The 20123-nt window shown below is 26.0% G+C and overlaps 1 protein-coding gene across 4 annotated transcripts in view; it reads right to left on the minus strand.

The window, feature by feature from the left end:
* LOC126904733 (neuroligin-4, Y-linked-like) overlaps window positions 1-20123 on the minus strand; it is a 169257-nt gene that overhangs the window by 116850 nt on the left and 32284 nt on the right. For 2 of the 4 annotated variants that reach the window (XM_050683957.1, XM_050683971.1), the window contains exon 2: window positions 16275-16318. The exons of 1 other annotated variant lie outside the window; for it this stretch is intronic. The gene's annotated coding sequence lies outside the window, so the exon portion shown is untranslated. Of the gene's footprint in view, window positions 1-16274; window positions 16319-19737; window positions 19863-20123 lie in introns of those variants that run through there. One more of the 4 variants, XM_050683962.1, reaches the window with a different exon arrangement.

Raw genomic sequence — 20123 nt, forward strand, 5'->3', positions numbered from 1 at the left:
TATTGGTTGTTTTATTCCAACATAGAAAAACAGTTTGACTCGTACTACAAAACACGAAAACAACAAAAAATGATAAAATAATAACTTTTGTTATTTGATCTATTACACAGCTATGACGTTTATTGTGTTTTATTTATTGTTGCGGGGTATTTTTTATTCCATAAAAAATAACAAATAGCCAAAATAACGCCCTAAGTATAATAATTCGTTAATTAAAAAACAACACACGTTGTATTGACAAAAGGTAACAATAACGAATAAAACCAAACATGAAATACCAATGACAGTTAATCAAGCTAGTGGAATAATTTCATTTGTATTTATTGTTATTCTATTCATATTTTTGACATGAATTACCGTTCAGCCATATTTAAATGAAAACTATAGACTCCGTAGTACTGACTTAACAGCATATTACTTTCCATTAAAGTATATTTGTAATATATAAAACTTTAATCAAATACACTATACTATTATGCACATCAGAAAATAGTTTAACATTTCTGTAAACCCCTTTTACAGTAAGATATGATTGAATTCATAAGAATAACACAATAACCTTAACTTTAAAGACGGCGTCTCGGGTAGGCAAATCGTGTACACGCACGCAAACAAGGCCACACTAATAATGCATTACATTACATGCGCGCAGAGTGAACAAAGTAAACACTGATATATTCAACTTTTGGAATATTAAAAATTAAGTTTATTTCATAATCATAATACATTATATATATTATACATTATATATATTCATAATACAGTTTTTATTAATTTATTACGTAGAACGACTTCGATACGAACCCAAGTCGTTATTATTATGCAATTTAATTTAATGCGTTACAATCGTTATTACCTTGTTATCGAATAACGTTTTTATTTTGATTTCAATCACAACATTGTCTGAACGTCGATATTTTACATAACATGCAATTATATTAAATATCACGTACACGAATACGGTCTGATAATATTGTTGGAATAATCGTTGTTCAGTGCAGCGCAAACCGAGAATTGATTCGTACCAACGTGTTTATTTGAAAAATGATTCCACATAAAAAGCGAGGACGAAAATTATTTATTCACTTTAAAACATCGTTATCGATATGCGCACCAGTATGTTTATTTTATAATGTAAATAACAACGTGCAGTAATACCCACGTCTGTAATGCATCGTATACACAACATTTATTTCTTCGATGGATTGAAATTCGCTCGTACCATATACGTTCTCATATAAATCACCTCGAGGCTATTAAAGTTGATATACAGCCGAGTAATTTGGTAGCGAGATATTGTTTGCAATGACACGTCATTGCTGGTCGTTTGGGGAAAAAAATAATTGTGTAGTGGAATCGGTATAACACATATTTTGCCGCCAAAACAATTTCCCAACTTTTCTCGCGCAATAAAAACGCCGCGTATTGTATTCGTTTTAACCGATTTCGAACTATGTCGTACGTCGTTAATGCAAATACATTCGCTTCTCTTACAGTAAGTAGGCGTTTTCGGAGAGCACGTCTGATTTAAACGAAATTATGGCCGCGCAAGAAGCTTGAAAATATATACATCGTGTCGGACGTTCCAAAAACAAAGCAAACAACACAACCCGAACACTTCGTTTTCTTGCGCTGTACTCCAGTTCCTATCGGACGGGATTAGTCCAGATGTCTCGAAATAATCCAACAGAGATCTTAATCAAAATTTACGAGAATCCCATCCACTAAGTAGTTCAATCAGATTACATCTTCTCGTTTTACAGCTAAAAAATTTATGACTTTTTTTTAATACGCTTAATTCGACGGCGACTGCGAGTTTGTAATGATTTTGCGATTACCTTTTAGGTTTTAGTGAACTTTAACCGAGTAAAAACAATAGTTCATACAATTTTCGACAACCGCGACGCTCTAAATGACATCTTCCGAATGCTTTTAAGTCACGTAAATAACAATCAACACTGTAATGAATTCAGATCAAATCTGTAACCGAAACTCTCAGTTAAGTGCACGAGTAGATTTTATGCCTGGAGTCAAATGAGGAGTATTTATGTACCAAAATATGAGCCCAACGGATGTGTAAAATATGGGCCTGTGTGATTACAGAAACAGGAGATGAACGTGAGTGCTTGTCTGTCGAAATTGCCAACACTCGTTCGATTCCATTTCGGATACCTATCTAATATTTACTTTGATAATGCGTCATGTTTTCGTTTGACATAGGCAAACGAAAACGTACAACAAAAACAATAAACACTAAGAATAATTTGTTATTATAGAAATTCCCTTTTTTCTCTACGATGGTGTTTTTTTCTGTAACGTAATCACTTCTGAAAAATAATCACCAGCTATAATTTTTAATAAGATGATATTACTCGAATAACTCAGTCGACCTATAGAATCTATGAATAATAGATGAATAATCGTTCGATTTTCAAAGTTATAATTTATTCCGGGGTCAGCTAAACACCAAGGGTACAGTTTACAGTTGAAGGCAGATTAGTTGAGATTACTTTTCAACCGTTGGTTTGATAAATAATTAAACACTACATAATCTCTATCGGTAGCACAAAAGTTGTCTGCCATTAAATATGTTTGCAAAGTACACACGTGTAGATGTGCTCCAAATGTCATTTCAGATACTTGCAAGTCAAAAATATCTCATTCATAACGCATACAAATACATGTAGTTTTTAATGTAATCTCCATGGCAACAACTATGTTGTAATAAGTAAAATTATGTGCTCTTTTATGAGCGTCAAAACGTGCTCTATCCAAGTTACACGTTTGTGTCATTCATTCAAAACCAATGCACGACCAAAAAATAAAATAAACCAATGAAAATTTCGTGACAACCAGCCTTTCATGCATTAATTTGCTGGTTTTATTTTTTTTAGCCGTCTGTCAACTCACTTTATTATATTTCCCCATTTACCGTTTTTTGTAACGTTTTCAATATTTTTTCTTTAGGATTGATTATTGCTATAAGGATACGATATTTTTAAATTTCAAAAATAATATAGTACTGAAAATATGCAGATGGAACAGATCTAACTGACGACTCTTATTTTGATCTATGTACTTACATGTTTTATTTATTTAATCTATTTTGACAGACTTGTACTACATTCAAAATTTATTATTAGTAATTTTTTCTGTTTTAAAATTGAAAAAATAATATTACATTTTAAATTTGTTTCAGGATTTCGAAATAACTAATTTATGGATTAGTTTAAAGAAATAATTTCATACCAACAATTTTATTTTAATTCTGTCGTTAAAAGTTCTAAATAAAATATTAAGACTTTCTGGCGTTTGTAAAAATTTGAAGTTTTTTACAGTATTTCAATAATATCAAACGTTTGTCTACATTATGTAAAGAATTTACGGTAAAAACACTATTTTTATCATTAATATTGTGGTCGAGTTAGATTTGGGCGTGTGGATTTATTTATTACAATTTATTTTAAATTATTTACCAATCAATGAACATTTTTTAAAAGACTCAAATGGCTGAATATTTTTATAGTACTAACTATACGAACAGGTCTGTAAAAATTTATAAGAAAAGAAAAAGAAAAAAAACAAGAAATCAAAAGTGTAAGTAGGATCTTTTTCACTCTGCCTATAAAAGTTTTGTTTTGTAAAGGTAGTTTTTTACATTTTAAAAGATCAAAGGTGTAAAAATGTATGAAAGTAACTTTGCTACCAACTCCATTAAAAAATCTGCAAATTTTTCGCTTTACCATTTATATTTCAGATTAGCAATGTTGATATTTCTAAGCTTACTGTTTTCATTTTTATATTTAAATAAGGTAATACATATAATAAACAGCTATTTAACAAACTGACCACTTAAAAAAGTACGTTAAGAGAAATCTATCTGCAAACACGCTTATTGCCGGCTAAAAACATGTTTAAAAATGTAACTAAAATTCCAAATTCAATTCTCAAAAATCTTAAATGATAAAAGACAATCAACTCAGTTCTTGTAAGTTTTAAAGGTGATTTACATTCCAATTGAAATAATCAATATTTAACAATTATAATTGTGATATTTAAATACAAAATAACTATAAATGAACAAACGAATACAAAAGGAATAAAAATCCTAAATACACAGGTTGTATGAACTTTCCTTATTTTTAAAGTAACAAAAAATCACATTTTTTATTATTTTTTAACTATATATCTAAATTCACTAATGGAAGACAAAATTATATTGTCTATAATAAGAAAAAAGTTATTTTTATTTCTAATTTTTCAAAGTTTCAAAATAACAATTTTTTACAACAAAATTTTGATTGTTAATTAAGAATTAACTGACTTACAAAAATTCTAATACAAAGTGGGCAAATAACATAGATTCAAAATGTTATCTTACTCCATTATTGAAACAAATTTTATATAATATTCACCACTCCCTACTTTATTTGTAAACTTCTATTATTCTTCCTTCAATAAAACTAGATTTAAAAAAAGTTATAACTAATTAGTATTAAATATTTAAAAGAGTTATAAGTTATTAATATATTTAATATAATTACAAGTAATAAGAGTTATGACAGATTAATTTGTAGTACTTAATTAGATACACAACATTAACCAGAAATCATACTAATATAATTATAGTATAGTAATATTAAAAATATATTATTGTATAATAGTAAAATTCTCTTATGTTCTAAAAATTAGATTGTATCCAAAATTACTGACAATTTTTTGTAATGGGATTATTATTCGTTATAATAATTTAAGAAATTTTCAGGTTTTTGAATACAAAAAGTATGCATTAAGTCTCATATTTAAGAAATTATTATAAGAAAAAATTTTTAATTTAAACTACAAACATAATACATCATTAGTCTTATTTGTGTAGTATACAAAAAATGTATTTAAGTTAAAGCTCCTATTTCTATTAATTTATTAAAGAATAATTGATTGTTTTCATTTTTCGATACTCAAATATATTTTATGTAACATTAAAGAGTTGTAATTTTATCTATTAAACAATGTTTCTGTCAAAAGAAACCTTTATAAATTCTGATTTTGAAAATAATGCCTACACATTTTACGCTTGCCTTTTTTCCATTATTATTTTTTTTGAATATATTTAAAATAACAATCTTTGCATAGTTAATATATAGTGCTACAACAGATGAATACAACGAACAATAAAAATCTGAATACTATAGCAAAAAAATGTCGCCATGTTATGATTGCTTTTATTGTGTAGTTTACGTGATGTACTCGAGTAATTTTTTTACATGACTGACAAACAACGTTTAATGTATGTTGCCTTAAGCTTATGTATCTATTAACTAGTGTGTAATGGGTGCAATCTACATAATATAAATATTTTAATCATATTTTCATTTTCTTTTTTTTATACCTTTTATATTATGTAATGGGTCTTTATTATACATGTATTAGCTGTGTTTCTTCGCTGCAATTAATAGAAAACTTTAATCAATTGATTATATTTTATAAGAATAAAAGACGTGAGTTATAAATATCAATTCACTAAAAAACAATTGAATATATAAAAGTAATAAAAACGATGCTTTTAAAAAAGAAATAAGGATAAACATTTTTGAATTTTATTTAAAAGAAAAATAATGTAAGCAATAATAATATTTATTCAATAAATCGTTACTTGATAATTCCATTAACTTACTATTGAAAATAAATTACCTGTAATATTAGTATTTTATTGCAGTACTTAATACCTGACAGATTAATTTGAATAATATTATTTAATACAAATTACAGATTTGTTAAATAAAACTTTTAATGAAGAAAAACATAAAAAATTGTTAATTTTTGTTTGAAGCTTAAGAAAAAAATGTTCGCCATATTCCAACTAAACTAAGGTTGTTAAAAATTTTTATATTAAACACCCCAATAAAAAAATGAATTACAAACTTAAATGATATTTTTCGTTCATTTTTAAATAAAAATATTTATACTATACTTTATTTTTATTAGTAGTGTAAAAAAAATAAATATTTTTTAATACTTTCACTAAAGCATAATTTAAAATTTGAAAAACAAACATGTACTATTTTTTTTTATATTATTTATTTTAATTGTCTTATTATTAATATGCTCTAAAATATTAATAATTATTTTTATTTACTTATTTGATTTAATATTTGATAAAGTTTCTAATAAAAATATTCCAAGTATTTCAAATGTTGTTTTTATTTCATTGAACAAACTGTATTAATAATATATTTTATTTAAGAACTTAAGCTCAATCTTCGGTATATATCTTATAGTAATTTTTGATATTCTATAAATATTAGTCAGGTTTTTAATTTCCCTTAATTCAAAAATATTTTATTATACAAAAACTTAATTAACGAGTATTAATTTCGCGGATTTACTTAAAAAACTAAATAACCTATAAATTAGTCAAAGAATTAAATTAAATCTAATTATAAGGTTTTTGCTTAAGGAAAAATTATTTAGATTCGGGGTCAACAATCTTTTTTACTTAAGCGAGCCGCCACATTTTTCACCGAGGTCTAAATTTTAGACCAATATATTAGTGAGCTTATATCATTGAATGGATACTGTTACGTGATAAGGTATATAAACTGTCAACAAAACATTGTATACAGTCGATTAGACTGCCAAAACACATTTTGCAATTTTCAAAGACGCGCACAATGAACCTGAAACGAATTCAGTCATTTTTTATTTAGATAGCGATTACAAAAATGTCACAGAATATCATACAAAGATAGAGTATGTTTATCCCAAACTAGCTGTCGGTCGATGTAATTATGTGTAGGTTCGATAAATTCTATTGTTATTATACATTTTTTACTTTAATATTAAATGGACAGCCTCAAAGTGTTAAATAATGATTTATATGCACAATATACAACTCGCACAATTAGTATAAATTTATAAGATATGTCGATATTTTAAATTATCATATTCACAGGCTACGTTATTTTTTTCATTGTTTTCAATGTTCTACATAAATGATCACAGGTCAATAGCGCCCATCCTATAGAAATATACTTGAAAAAAAAACGCATATATGATATAATACATATACGGTATTCGATTTTCATCTTTATGTTGGGTTTGTTCTCCCACATGTTTTTATGCTATATGTCGTTTCTTTGCTATAAGTGAAAATGAAATAAAAAAATGAACACGCCTTCTCATATGAGTTCAAGTGTTTTATTGTAAATGCCGGAGCCGCTGTTAATAAATGTTGAAACTCGACAATAATGAACTAGTGTTTAATGGCATGGCTGTGAGAAATGACAAGGGTCGCGAAAGTGTACACCTTACAAGTACATATGTGTAGGACTTCACCAATTGTTTATGGATATACCTTTTACAGTTTTTCTGATACCCATTACATAAAATTAATGCATAACAAAGATCTATTAGATATTAATAGAAAATATAACATTTATTTTAAAAGTTATCAATTAATTTCAACGTGTTTCACTAAAAGCGGCGATTGAAAAAAATAAAATATACAAAATTATGAAAAAATAGAGCATATTTGATAAAGTTTAATTTTTAATTTAATGTCCGTAAAATTTTTCCTTTTATTTTAAAGTAATTTTTTAAGAACATTTATAATCAACTTATAAATTTTCTTTACTATTTTTTAACAAAATAATAATTTTAAAACTAAAAATTAATTTAAAAAAAAAATCTAAACGATTCACTTTATTTTAAATTCTCTTGGTCTTCATTTTGAATTTTTTCAGCTGACCATTATCATATAATTATATTTTTGTATTAAAGTATTAATTATATACTTGTACACATATTTAAAATCCCATGAAATAATTTTTTCAAAACCTTTTCTTCTCTAATTTGCAAAACATTATATATGAATTTGAAAAAATAAAGAAAGAAAGAAAAAGTAATAATAATAGCTGGTATGAAAATATGTTTTTTATGTTACTTACTAACCCACGGAGCCGAATTCTTCTTTTCTGAAGAATCTTGATGCTAAGATAATGGGAAACAATGGCTGATATCAGGACGGGGTGGATAATGGCGAAGGAAACGAGTGAGTAGAAGGTTGTAATAAATTATATCCCTTTTTCCATACATCTCATCCAAAGTCCCATCGTAGTCCTACGGGAGCTGTGAAATGGTTCTAAACCCGCTTAATGGACGTTCACTTTACCAATGCGACGACACACAAAAACAAAGCGATAATTCTTCAAATAGTACAGTTTTTTTTAAGAAATGACGGTCAACTTTCAATTAATACATTCGAAGAAGACGAGGAAGAGACTTTTTAAACACTAAACGAAATGAAAACAATTAATCAGTTTTTTTTAGTAATTTATGATCGTTCGACGCTTAAACATTTACTCAAAACCCTACATTAATAAACGTTGTATCCAAATACTAAATTGTTCAACATATATATATATATATATATATATATTTAATTAAAAATTAGAAAACAAATTGATAGTTTGATAAGTTCAATGGTCGAGATTTTAAAAGAAACGCCTTGTTATTAATATATAAGTAGAAAAACTATTTAAAACAAATGATATTTAATTACATTGAATAAATAATTTTAGAAAACAAAATTAAACATTTTTAAATTATTAACTTATTAATTATTACTAATTATCAAATGACAAATGACAAATTATACAAAAATTAATTATCTAAGATAAATAATTTGAATCGAAAATTATAATAACCTTGTTATTTAGTCAGAAAAGATGAATAACTAGTTAATAAAAACCCTTAATACTAATGTTTAAACAACTTTTCCAACTATGACATTATTTAACAAACACATGTTACTAAATATAAAAAGTTACGACTTATATTCAAGGCACTTTGTTTTCTCCAGTAAACAACCTGTAATAATGTACATCACGCTCTTTTTGGGACGTAAAACAAAAAAAAAATTTCTAACACTCATTTGAAACATCAAGGTAGATACTATTATTAACTAAAATAATAAGGTTTAAATTTTTTTTTTTTTGAGTACATAGCTTAAGTAAAGACAAAAAAAGATTAAGTAATCTCTAAAAATAAAATATTAATTAAAGTAAATCAGTAATGTTTGTACGGAACTAATTGTCAGAGTTAGATCATTGAAACATGTCTACACTAGGAGCTAAGTTGGAGGTTCATGTATACCCAACATACTACTCTGGGAAGATACATAAGGTTCATCCCACCTATCATTGATAACCGTCAGTACTTGTTTTTGGGAGAAGGTAAATGTCCACCGTCATTTTTCTTTTAATAATCGTATGATAGACACAAAACTATAAAAACCCTTCCAAAAAAATGTATGTAAAATAAATCAAATAACTTTTTTGAATTTTGCGATTATTATACAAAAATCGTACATCCTTCTTTTTATTGATGCATATTTTTATATAAAAAAACAAGGTCAAATTAATTTTTCAAGTATATTACATAACTTTAGTTTAAAATATATTCAAAAAGAATCTGAAACACAAATTCTGAGAATTCTAAGCTAATATAACATCTAAAATTTTCTTTTAAACATAACTAATTTTGTAAGCCTGATAATTAATATACAATAGTCTGGTTATGGTACGAGGTCAAGGAAATGTATTTGACCGGAAACAACCAAACTACGGGAGCCAGGCGCCAGTGACAGCAGGTGGAGACCGGAACACATAAGTGCCATCGTTATCAATTGTTGAAAAGCAAAATAAATACAGTACTGCGATAACTGTTTAGAAGTAATAATTTATTTGCCGACCTAACCAAAAAACTCGATATATTACATTAAAATATTTAATCAATGTTAAACTAATAATTAAAAATTAATCTCAACTAGAGATTCTACTTCCACAATTTAACTAAACATTTTTATTTTTCGTAAATTTTATCAAACATGAATTAATGTCAGAGTATATAATAAAATTCCAATAGATATCCACAGTTTTTTAAAGAAAAATATTTAACACATTGAAATAGTGTAGCAAATAGTAAACAATAAATCATACTTTACCCTTAAATAAGCAAATATTAATATAATTAAATATGATTATTACTAAATAACTTTTATTATTTTTTTACAAGAGACGAAAAACATTATTTAATCAAATTAATACATAATAAAGAATTTTCAAAGAAGGTAAAGTCATATAAAGTATTAAAAAATTCATAAATTAGACATTTCAAATTGTAATTCTGAGTAAAAAGTTATTTTCAAAGTTTTAAAAGAGACGCTCAGAATTTTTAATACAACTGTTTTTCCAACTTGTAGTAGGCGGTTTCAGATTCTAATTTAAAAAAATAAAATCAATTATTTATTTTATTTTTTAGTCAAGGTTCATTTTAATACAGACTAATTAAAATAATTATTTCTTCAATAGATACACCTATATTTTTTTAATTACAACTATAGTCATTTCTCATTAATTATTTTACAGACAAAGAAATGAGTTAATGTTTATACAAAGTGTTGGATACGCATTGCGAGAGGGCGTTTTCTTATATTTTTTGTTATGACTGATAACGCCACTCGCACTATCACCACCGGTTGTGCAAGAGACTTATTACGTTGAATGAGTACGTACAACGATCGCGTTGTACGACATCGAGTTGCTGTTGGTCCTCTTTTGTGATTATTTTTGCGTTTTTTTGACGCCATCCATGACTCGTTTTGTTATATGGTTCTACAATGCTTGTGAGCCCGTAGTTGTTTAAAAACTTTGATATATCGCCCTTGCGATTGTCGCATCTTTGTGTGTTATTGTCTATGATAGTCGCTCAATAATAATTAAATTCGTACATCTTGAACTACTATTCGCGTCAGTACATTTTGCCGGTTTAACTGTCATGTCAACGACTTCACTCGCCTGCTATTCATATCAACCAATCATCACCATTAGTATCGTATAAGCAGTTATTAACCATATTTTTTACTCTTATTATTTGTTTTATTTGACGCATTGTTGCATTAGCAATTCAAAGTCCCCCTACCCACATTGATGTATATAATATTTTGGTTTATACTTTTAATACATGTAATTGTTATATATTCCAAAATTAATTTTATACAGTCCACTCCCTACTTTTCCTCTTGCATAATTAGAGACAAAAAACCGAACGTAACTAACCTGCACAGTAGTACCGGGCGTTTCGTTCAAACATAAAGAACAAGTAAAAAATTCAATTCTCAGAATTTTAACATCAATAAGTGACATGTGATACATCTTTAACTAAGCTATCATAATAGTTAAAGTAAAAGCTACACTATAATTGAAGTGCAAAATGAATCAAAAATAATAATGCTTTATGTGTATCATTTTTACAGATATTATATGAAAAAATGTATACAATAATTAATAATTTACATTTATTTGGACTTATTATTATTCAAATAAATACAGCCACTGTTTATTCCTAAAAACTAGTAATATGTTTTTAATAAAAAATGATTTCAACTATGACAATAATGCAATTACGTCAGAAATATGTGCATACATTTGTAAATACCATATAAATAGAAACAAAATGTATAGATTCAATCTAAAATAATTTTATGTGTATTTCAAAATTAATACGACTTTTCATTGCACATATTCAACACTTGATAAATCTTTTAACTTCGTTGTGTTTGTCACATCATTAATAATTTTCGACTTCTCTTTCAATTTATCAAGAAAGGAAGAACTATGGTCACACTCATTTAGCATGTAACTGTTTAGAGAGGAAGTGTTACCAGATTGGTGCTCATCAAAGTGTTCAACTATACTCATATACAACACCACTACCACTATTGATGTATCTTTAATGATCTTTAACGAACGTCTGCAGTTGTCAGTCTAGAAGTGATGCTGATTTTATAGAAGAGACAGTGAAGAAATCGGTTGTCGAGAAGAAAGGGTGGTAACTTAATAACGGACAATTGGATATTCAGTTTAGTATATATCATACAACACAATAACACAATACAAACGGTTCAAAATGAAAGCTGCATTTTTGAATAGAAAGTAATGAGATAGAGACAGATTTCTATCTTCAACGCAAATACAATAAAATATTACACGTCAATTATTATGATCAAACGCTTTTCATTTTATCAATTGACAAACACATCATGCTTTTTAAACTTTACGAAAGGAAACAAAAAATAGATAAATATCGTCCAAATATATTAGTACATTTAATTTCCACACTTCTAAGGGATTACTCTAATATACTTCCAATTAAAATTTTGAGTGTGGAAAGCTTGATAAGAAAACTAAAATGCCAGCAAAAATAGAAAAATGTCGTTAAAGAGAAGAATTCTTTTTCATTAGAAAATCTCACATAATGGAATTTATAATGATAAGATCAAATTCCAGTAGTTCACACCATATACTACTAAATAAAAATAATTTCAATATGTTTTCACATTTATTTATTTAATCAACTTTGCTTTCAACCTAGAATAATTCTAAAAATGTGAAATCGTTTTAATAATACAAATACAATTTTACTCACTTTTAAAATAGGTTTTAACATTATATATACATATAACATGCTTGTATATAAATATTTTTTCTTTGAATAAACTAATTTAAAAAAATTAATGATTACTCAAATGTTATTAATTTGTCTAGTTACACAAATGATTTTTTAATATCTAAATATATTTGTTGAGTTGCGAAATTAAATAATACACAAAAGCTATCAAGTATACATCTTTTAAAATAAAAATGTCTATGATACATTTCACTATTTTGTCTAATTAGGTATTTACATTATTTTACTAGTCAATTAAAGATATAAAAATAATATGAGAACTATTAAATAAAATTTAAAAACTATACGTTTTAACTATGAAAATTAATACATCAAATTTTATAAATATTTTTTATTTTTTAGAAAAATATATGTACATGGTTAATACAATAATTGGATACAAAAATAAATACCCAGTTTACCTAAAATCTCTTAATTAAATATTTTTCTGGTATATTATTCATAATATCTCCTCATTTTTATATTTAACAATTAGAAATGTATTTTATTCTATTATCTGATATATTATGAGAATGCTAGAGAACTTGCAATACGTAATAATTTATAGAACACATCACACGCTGACAAGCGGCAATGAATCATCTGGATTTACTCAGATTAAATTCATTGGCAAAAAAATAAAAATTATAACCACGTGAGAAGCAAACACAAAGGTTACCCAGAACACCACGTCTTTTGTCAGTGTATTTTATGAGAAAGCTAAAGTGCCCGTAACGTGCAAAGCACGTAATTACTCGGCAACCGGAAAATCCTAGGGGTCACAAAGACGACTAAAAGCCAAGGCATGAAGAATTCCCCTATTGTGTACCTTAACCGCCTCTCGTGGTCATTACTTGTGAGTAGACTTTGCAGCCACAAAGGTCACGATGCCTGTAAAGCGTCATTATAAATATCCAAATCGTAAATTAAGCGAGCTTACAGCTGTACACAAACATGTGTTGAAACTTTATGTGTGTAAGTTAAACTTAGAAAATGCAATAATAATAATATTAATAAGTCATCTTTAAGCCAAACAGAAAGTATAGGCCCAGGTAAACAAATTAAATTTTAATTACTACTTAACCTATTTAATGATTAAGCTAATAATATGAATATGAGTAAACTTTTAAATTTCAATTCAGCAAATTTTTGTTTTTAAAAAGTTTTCTCTCGTGCTAACTATTTACATAATTAGATTATTTCTTATTTTATAAACTAGTTAAATTATGTATATTGCTATTAAAAAAAAAAACGTTGACGCCCCTATAAGTATATTAGGGATGATTGTAAAAAGTAATTATTAGCTAATAAATCAAGAAATATAAACTAAACAAATGCAAAGTTTTTTTTTTTCATTATTGTATTTACTTTGAGACTAATCGAGTGATTTATGATAAACCAATCGCTGTGTGTTTTTTGTTTGTATCATTTGCTAAAGTATTTTATTTAAAACTTTATTATTATTTATACAGAGACCTGAAGAAGTCTTGTAGCCGAAAGTAAAAGTAGTCATTTAATATTATTAACTAAGTTTAATGTCGTTCATTATCTAGACTATGTTTATTTTATTATATTTTAAAAAATAATACATACTATTTACATTTTCCTTGTATTCATACAAACTAAAAGGTGAGCATTGATGTGGGTTTAAAAAATGTTTATAACATAAATTAAAAAAATTTCCTATTCCTTAGTTGAAACTGATCTACTACATAATGCAACCCGCCTATGCATTAAAACATTTACCTTATGGCGAATAAAACGTAGTTTTTTGTTGACACTTAAAAATTATTTTATACCAAGCCGTCATGAACATTTGTTTTCGTTATAAATAATCCAACGATATTATTTGACATAGAATTAACGCAGTGTGGTTGAATTTCTTAGTTTTGGGGAATATTATTTTTGTAGCGAAGCAAGTAAAAGTAGAATAAGATTGTTCATATACCATAAAAATATAGATGTGACATTTTATCATATTTCAAATTTATTCAATAAATGAATTGTTCTTTACAGTAAGATTTTTCATAAATTTCCACACTTTTTCTTCAAAAATAAATTTCTAATATTCTAATGATAATAAATATTTCAGTTAATTTATTTTAGAAAAATGCTAATGTATATTATGTTGAACAATAATTTTAATAATAAAATCAAAGAGACGCTAGTTTGTTTAAGGATTTTTAATAATACAAAAAAGAATACTTGAAAAAGAGTAGTGTTGGTATTTTTATTTTTTGTAAGTTTTTGTTACATTATAACAGTTTTTTTATTATCATTATTATCAATGAGTATTTTTGTAATTAATCATCACACCGAGATATGCAATAATTCACGTTTGTCGTTTTGATTTTTTTTCGATTTGTTACCCGACAATAAAATATGGTAATAAAATAAAATTAGTAATGTTATTTTATAATCTCTCAATTGTGTGTATCTCTACTACCACGGTAACGTCACAATATAAAATCTAATATTTCTATAGTAATTTTATTCAAAGTTAAGTCACAAAATGACGTGAAAACAAAATTGGTAATAGATGCCCATACGGAAGAAAATACAGGGGTGACAACATGACCGACTAGTTAACCCTCATGACAAAACATAAAGACAAGATCGTATGTAACTTGAAATTTATAACAAAGAACATCAGATAACACTTTCTGTTACAGACTATAAAGAAAACTACATTCAAGCTCTATAAAACTTTTTAATTACATTGAAATCGCTGTTGTAAATCTATGTTTGTTCTTCTCTTTGACTAATGACCTTGATAATCTACTTATTCCTGTATTTACTCGAAAATCTTTCGTACAGTTATAATTAAATTTATTAGAAACTTATACTAGAAAATAAGCAAATTGTTTTGACTATTGAAAAAAACAATAGAATAAATGAAAAACTGTAATATTCAATAAATTGTTTTAGATTAGATTGTAAATAACGTTATAAAAATAGAGTATTTTGAGTATACTGAAAGTTTTCTTTTAGACATTAATGCAACTATATATATTTTCGATAACTTTCACGGTTACCAATATAGAATTTGGTTGAAATAATTTGATTTTTTCAATTTAACTATTAAAACCCAAGACACACCTATAACTATAAAGTATTTGAAAAGTCATGAATAACAATACAAAACACAATATTGAGCTTACATCTTCTTTCGACTATACGGAAAAGTTTTTCCACGCATAATAGAAAATATTTCATTTTGGAAAAGTTGTTTTCTTCTGTTATTAAATAGTGTATATTCCTTACCAAAATACTGCGCATATATAACTACCGTAAAAGCTCATTATTTGAAACATTTCCATGGAACCATAAGAAAAGATTTACTAATACTTAAACAAATTAAAAAAATGTGTTTGTCTAAAATAAATGTTGATTTAATTGTAATAATTTTTTAATGAGGCTCATATAAGAACAATCTAATAGTTCTAATTAAAAAATAATTAATATTACGATACTAATAATACCATAAAATAAGATAATATAAATACGATAAATATTCTAAATTGGTGAAAATGATAACACTTTTTTATTAAATAATTTTTTTTCTCCTGAAAAAAAAACTGAAAATTTGATTATGGCCCTTGTTTTATAATTGACTCAAATATGTTTTTTATTATAATTCTATACATTTTAAACATTTTTAATTAAATTAATAATGCTTTGAAGTAATTTCCAAAATACTTAAAACATAAGTAATTATTAATTTCAAAACCAAACGTCAACGAACTATAGAAAAATATAATAATTACCTTATGCCTATGATCTGATTTTCATAAAACAAGTCAATTGGATTCTGTAAAAAAATATATTTTTTAAATTAAATTTGAAATTTAACTTAATAAATTTTGTTAAAAGATAAATGAGATAACATTAATAATTTGTTAAATAATCAAATTAGGACAATTAGAAAATGTTTATATTGTAGTCGAAGTAAAAATAATAAATACAATCTTCGTATTTACAATGTTTAACTGTATTTCTGATTAAAACGGAAATGACTTAGTAAAATAATGTAATTAAAAATTAAAGTGAGAGTATATTAACTATTGCATTTGGATAGTGACACATTTATTTTACAATTAGAATTTCAATTTCGTGAAAATTCTAATTATTTTTACTATAAGAGTAAGGCTTTTACCATTAATTATGAACTTTGAATGTAAAGGTATTTAATTAGACACTAAAGCTTTTATCTTGGCTCTTCGGAGTTAAAACATAAAAAGAGAAACAAAATATAATTAAATCGCTCCGCTTTATAGTTAATTTTTTTGTTTACTTTAGGTTTTCCGACTTAAGCAAATTATACACGAGTGTTGTTAACATTTATTTATAAAAAACGAGCTTGAAAAATACCTATCATTCTTTGAAGCATCACTAGTGATTAAATTTCTCAAAAATAAGATGTTATCATTCATACAATTTTGTTTATATATTCATAGTGTATATGTCCGTCATATCTCGTGTCTGAAAACGTCACTGTCTCTTAACTGTACCTTATCAGTTTACAAGATGTAAGGTTGATGTATACGTGTGAGATTTAAATCGCAGAAAAACTTTGACGAGAAATCTAAAGTGAACTTTTCGATAGCGTTTCAAACCGTTTCCTATACAAAAATAACAAATTGTTTCTCGATTTCTGTTGACACTTAACCCCTTCCGCCATTTTACCGACCGTGACGAGGTTGCGACAACTACGATAAATAATCTATTTGAAAGTAGTATTCGACCGTGCACAAAATTTATTTTTTAATAGAATCTAAGCTGGTGACGCAGAAAAATCATATCTTTTGTAATATATCATACGCGTTTTATAGAATACGCGAAAAAGATATTGTTTATTAGAATGAACCAGCCAATAACCGAGTTAGTCGTTGGGGTTTTCGGTGATTATTTGTTGATCAAAACGAATCGCGGTATCAGGACCCATGGTCGATGAAGAATGGGAGGTGTAAAGAGATATGCAAAACCGACGTCCAACACCACCGGGGAGAGTTACAAAAGTCTAGTATATCATTCAGAGGCTTTCCCCTTCTGGCTTCACATCCTCGTCGACCGTCACCGAAATGACCCTAATAAAACCACATGAACGCGATATGCGAACACTATCGGAAACGATAAATATCCTATCACTGGTCGACAAACATACACGCGCACTGTGCTACACAGTTGTTAATGCTAAACGAGATCGTGGCTAATGATTAAAATACATTATTCCTCATTTTCACAAGTCATAATATCATTGTGATATAATCAACAGTGAATATAATGGTGTTGGACGCGGAAACAAAACACCATAACAGTAACCCTTTTAACAATTAAGTGTAAACGTTATTTACGTTGTTTCATTAACAAGACTAATTACATAACTAATAAATATTATTTCTAATATTTGAGTTTATAGTATTTTTCACTTTTCATTTAAACCTCGATTGTACTACCTTATATTGTATATTTTTTCATCGTGTAGAACTCCAAATGTGTAATAAAAGAAAAAAAGTTAATTTTTTGTTGATTATAATTTCTATTCAGGTAATTCTTTAAAGTGATATAAACAATTTTTGTAGTAAAAAAAGGAATTTTAAAATAATGTAGATAGAATAATTATAATGATAAAAATATATAATCGAATTAAACATTTTAAAACCATATAAAAATAAATATAAAATAATTATCTTAGATACAATAACTTTTACTTTTTTACTAGGAATAATACATGTTAAAAAATAAAATTATTTAAAAAAATATATTAAAAATAATATCTTAGGAAAGTTTTTTAGTATTAAGGAGTTAGGAAAATATGTTTACTGTTTGTTTACTTTAACGTCATTGTTAAAGAAATTCATGTGCAGTGACTTATAAGAAAATGTTAACTCTTGTTTACGAACTGAAAATGATATTGAAGGAAGTTTTTACGAACTAAAAGATTTGTTTTCAGAGTAATGTACAGCAATTAAAATTATTTTTATGAATAAAATAAATAAAAATACACACATTACGCTGGCAAATATAAAAAGTACAGTAACTTTTTATTTCAGCAGCCATAAAATAATCATATGTATCTAATTTTTTACTTAAAATAGATCAATATAATAAATAAAACAACAGTTTTGCATAATGTTTTCATCACACATTGAAATTTAATAATAACGAGTATACTAGATATAATAAAAGCTAAGTTAAATAGCTATTGTTCAACAATGAAAATTGTTATTCATCAAAGTTAAATATCAACAAACTTTCAGAATCCGATTATATTATTTTCACAAGTGACATAAGCCAATACTAATATATATTTGATAAACGACTTTGGACTTCACCCAACACTCTGTTCATGGCGCATATTGGCATGGCAAACTAACCATGTATCCAAAAGAATAACCGCAATAACAGTAGTAATCAATGGAAAACACCATGAAATGAGATTTATAATTTCAAAAGGTAATTCGAAACAAAATCGATACGTTACACATGCGACTGACACATGTGTACACAATTAAACATGAAAAATTGCACTTAACAATTTTTTTTTTTAACTCGTGTAGGAATGTGTTAATTTATTTTACAAAACCAATATTTATTTTTAGATATAACATATAATAGTTCATTTATCACATACAAAAAAAACTTTCCCATAATATTTAATGCAAATTATAAATAGTTAATAATTACCTTAACTGCAACAATTCAGGATTAATAATGACCAATTTTTATTTTTAACCCCATAATTTAAATTATTACTTATTTGCCTTATGAGATTTCTCTAATTAATAGTTCATTAAAAATTCATCTAACACCAAGAGTTTATAAACTTCATAATATCCTAATGTTGATTAAGAACCAATTATAAGTTATAGTAAACTCTTCAAACTGTAGTTGAATAATAGTGTGATTTATTTATTAGCTAGAACTGTATTTTATTTAAATAAAAACAATATAATATGTAATATTCATTAAAAAGAGAATTATAATTTCTTAAGTACATAAAAATAGAAAATATAAAAATTGTTTAAAAAAGTATTCAAAATATATTTTTTTTATGTGACATATAAATAAAATGTATAAGTATTACCCAGGCCTGGTTGGTATTGCCATTCTACCGAGAAAATATTGGTGGACCGCTATAACTTGTGGTTGATAAAACAAATTTTAATCCATTAAAAACGAAAAACACCAGTAATCCTTAGCTTCAATATATATTTGATCAAATTTTACCTTATAATTGACCAGTGATGTATGAAATCTCGGTGGACTAACATTTCACAATTCGAAACTAGTTTCACTCAAAAAATAAGTGTTAATAATTGTGTTGGCAAATGATTTCTAGTATAATTTCATGTTTCTAAAATATTTTTAAATTAAAAAATGACATACTATTAATAAAAATATTAATAATTGGTATTTACCAATTATATAATTTTTATATTATTCAATTATGATGATCAAAGATTTATTTTCTTTAATTTTTCCTCCATGCTATACAAAAACCATCTTAATATTAGTTGTGGTCATTTTATTATTTAAGAATTAAAAACTACTCGTAGAACTAATGCAACAAGTAGCAATTAATACTTTACTCTCTTATCATTAATAAATATGAA

Source organism: Daktulosphaira vitifoliae, unplaced genomic scaffold (genome assembly GCF_025091365.1).
Source record: "Daktulosphaira vitifoliae isolate Bord-2020 unplaced genomic scaffold, ASM2509136v1 Scaffold_1, whole genome shotgun sequence".
NCBI classification, from domain to species: Eukaryota; Metazoa; Arthropoda; class Insecta; order Hemiptera; family Phylloxeridae; genus Daktulosphaira; species Daktulosphaira vitifoliae.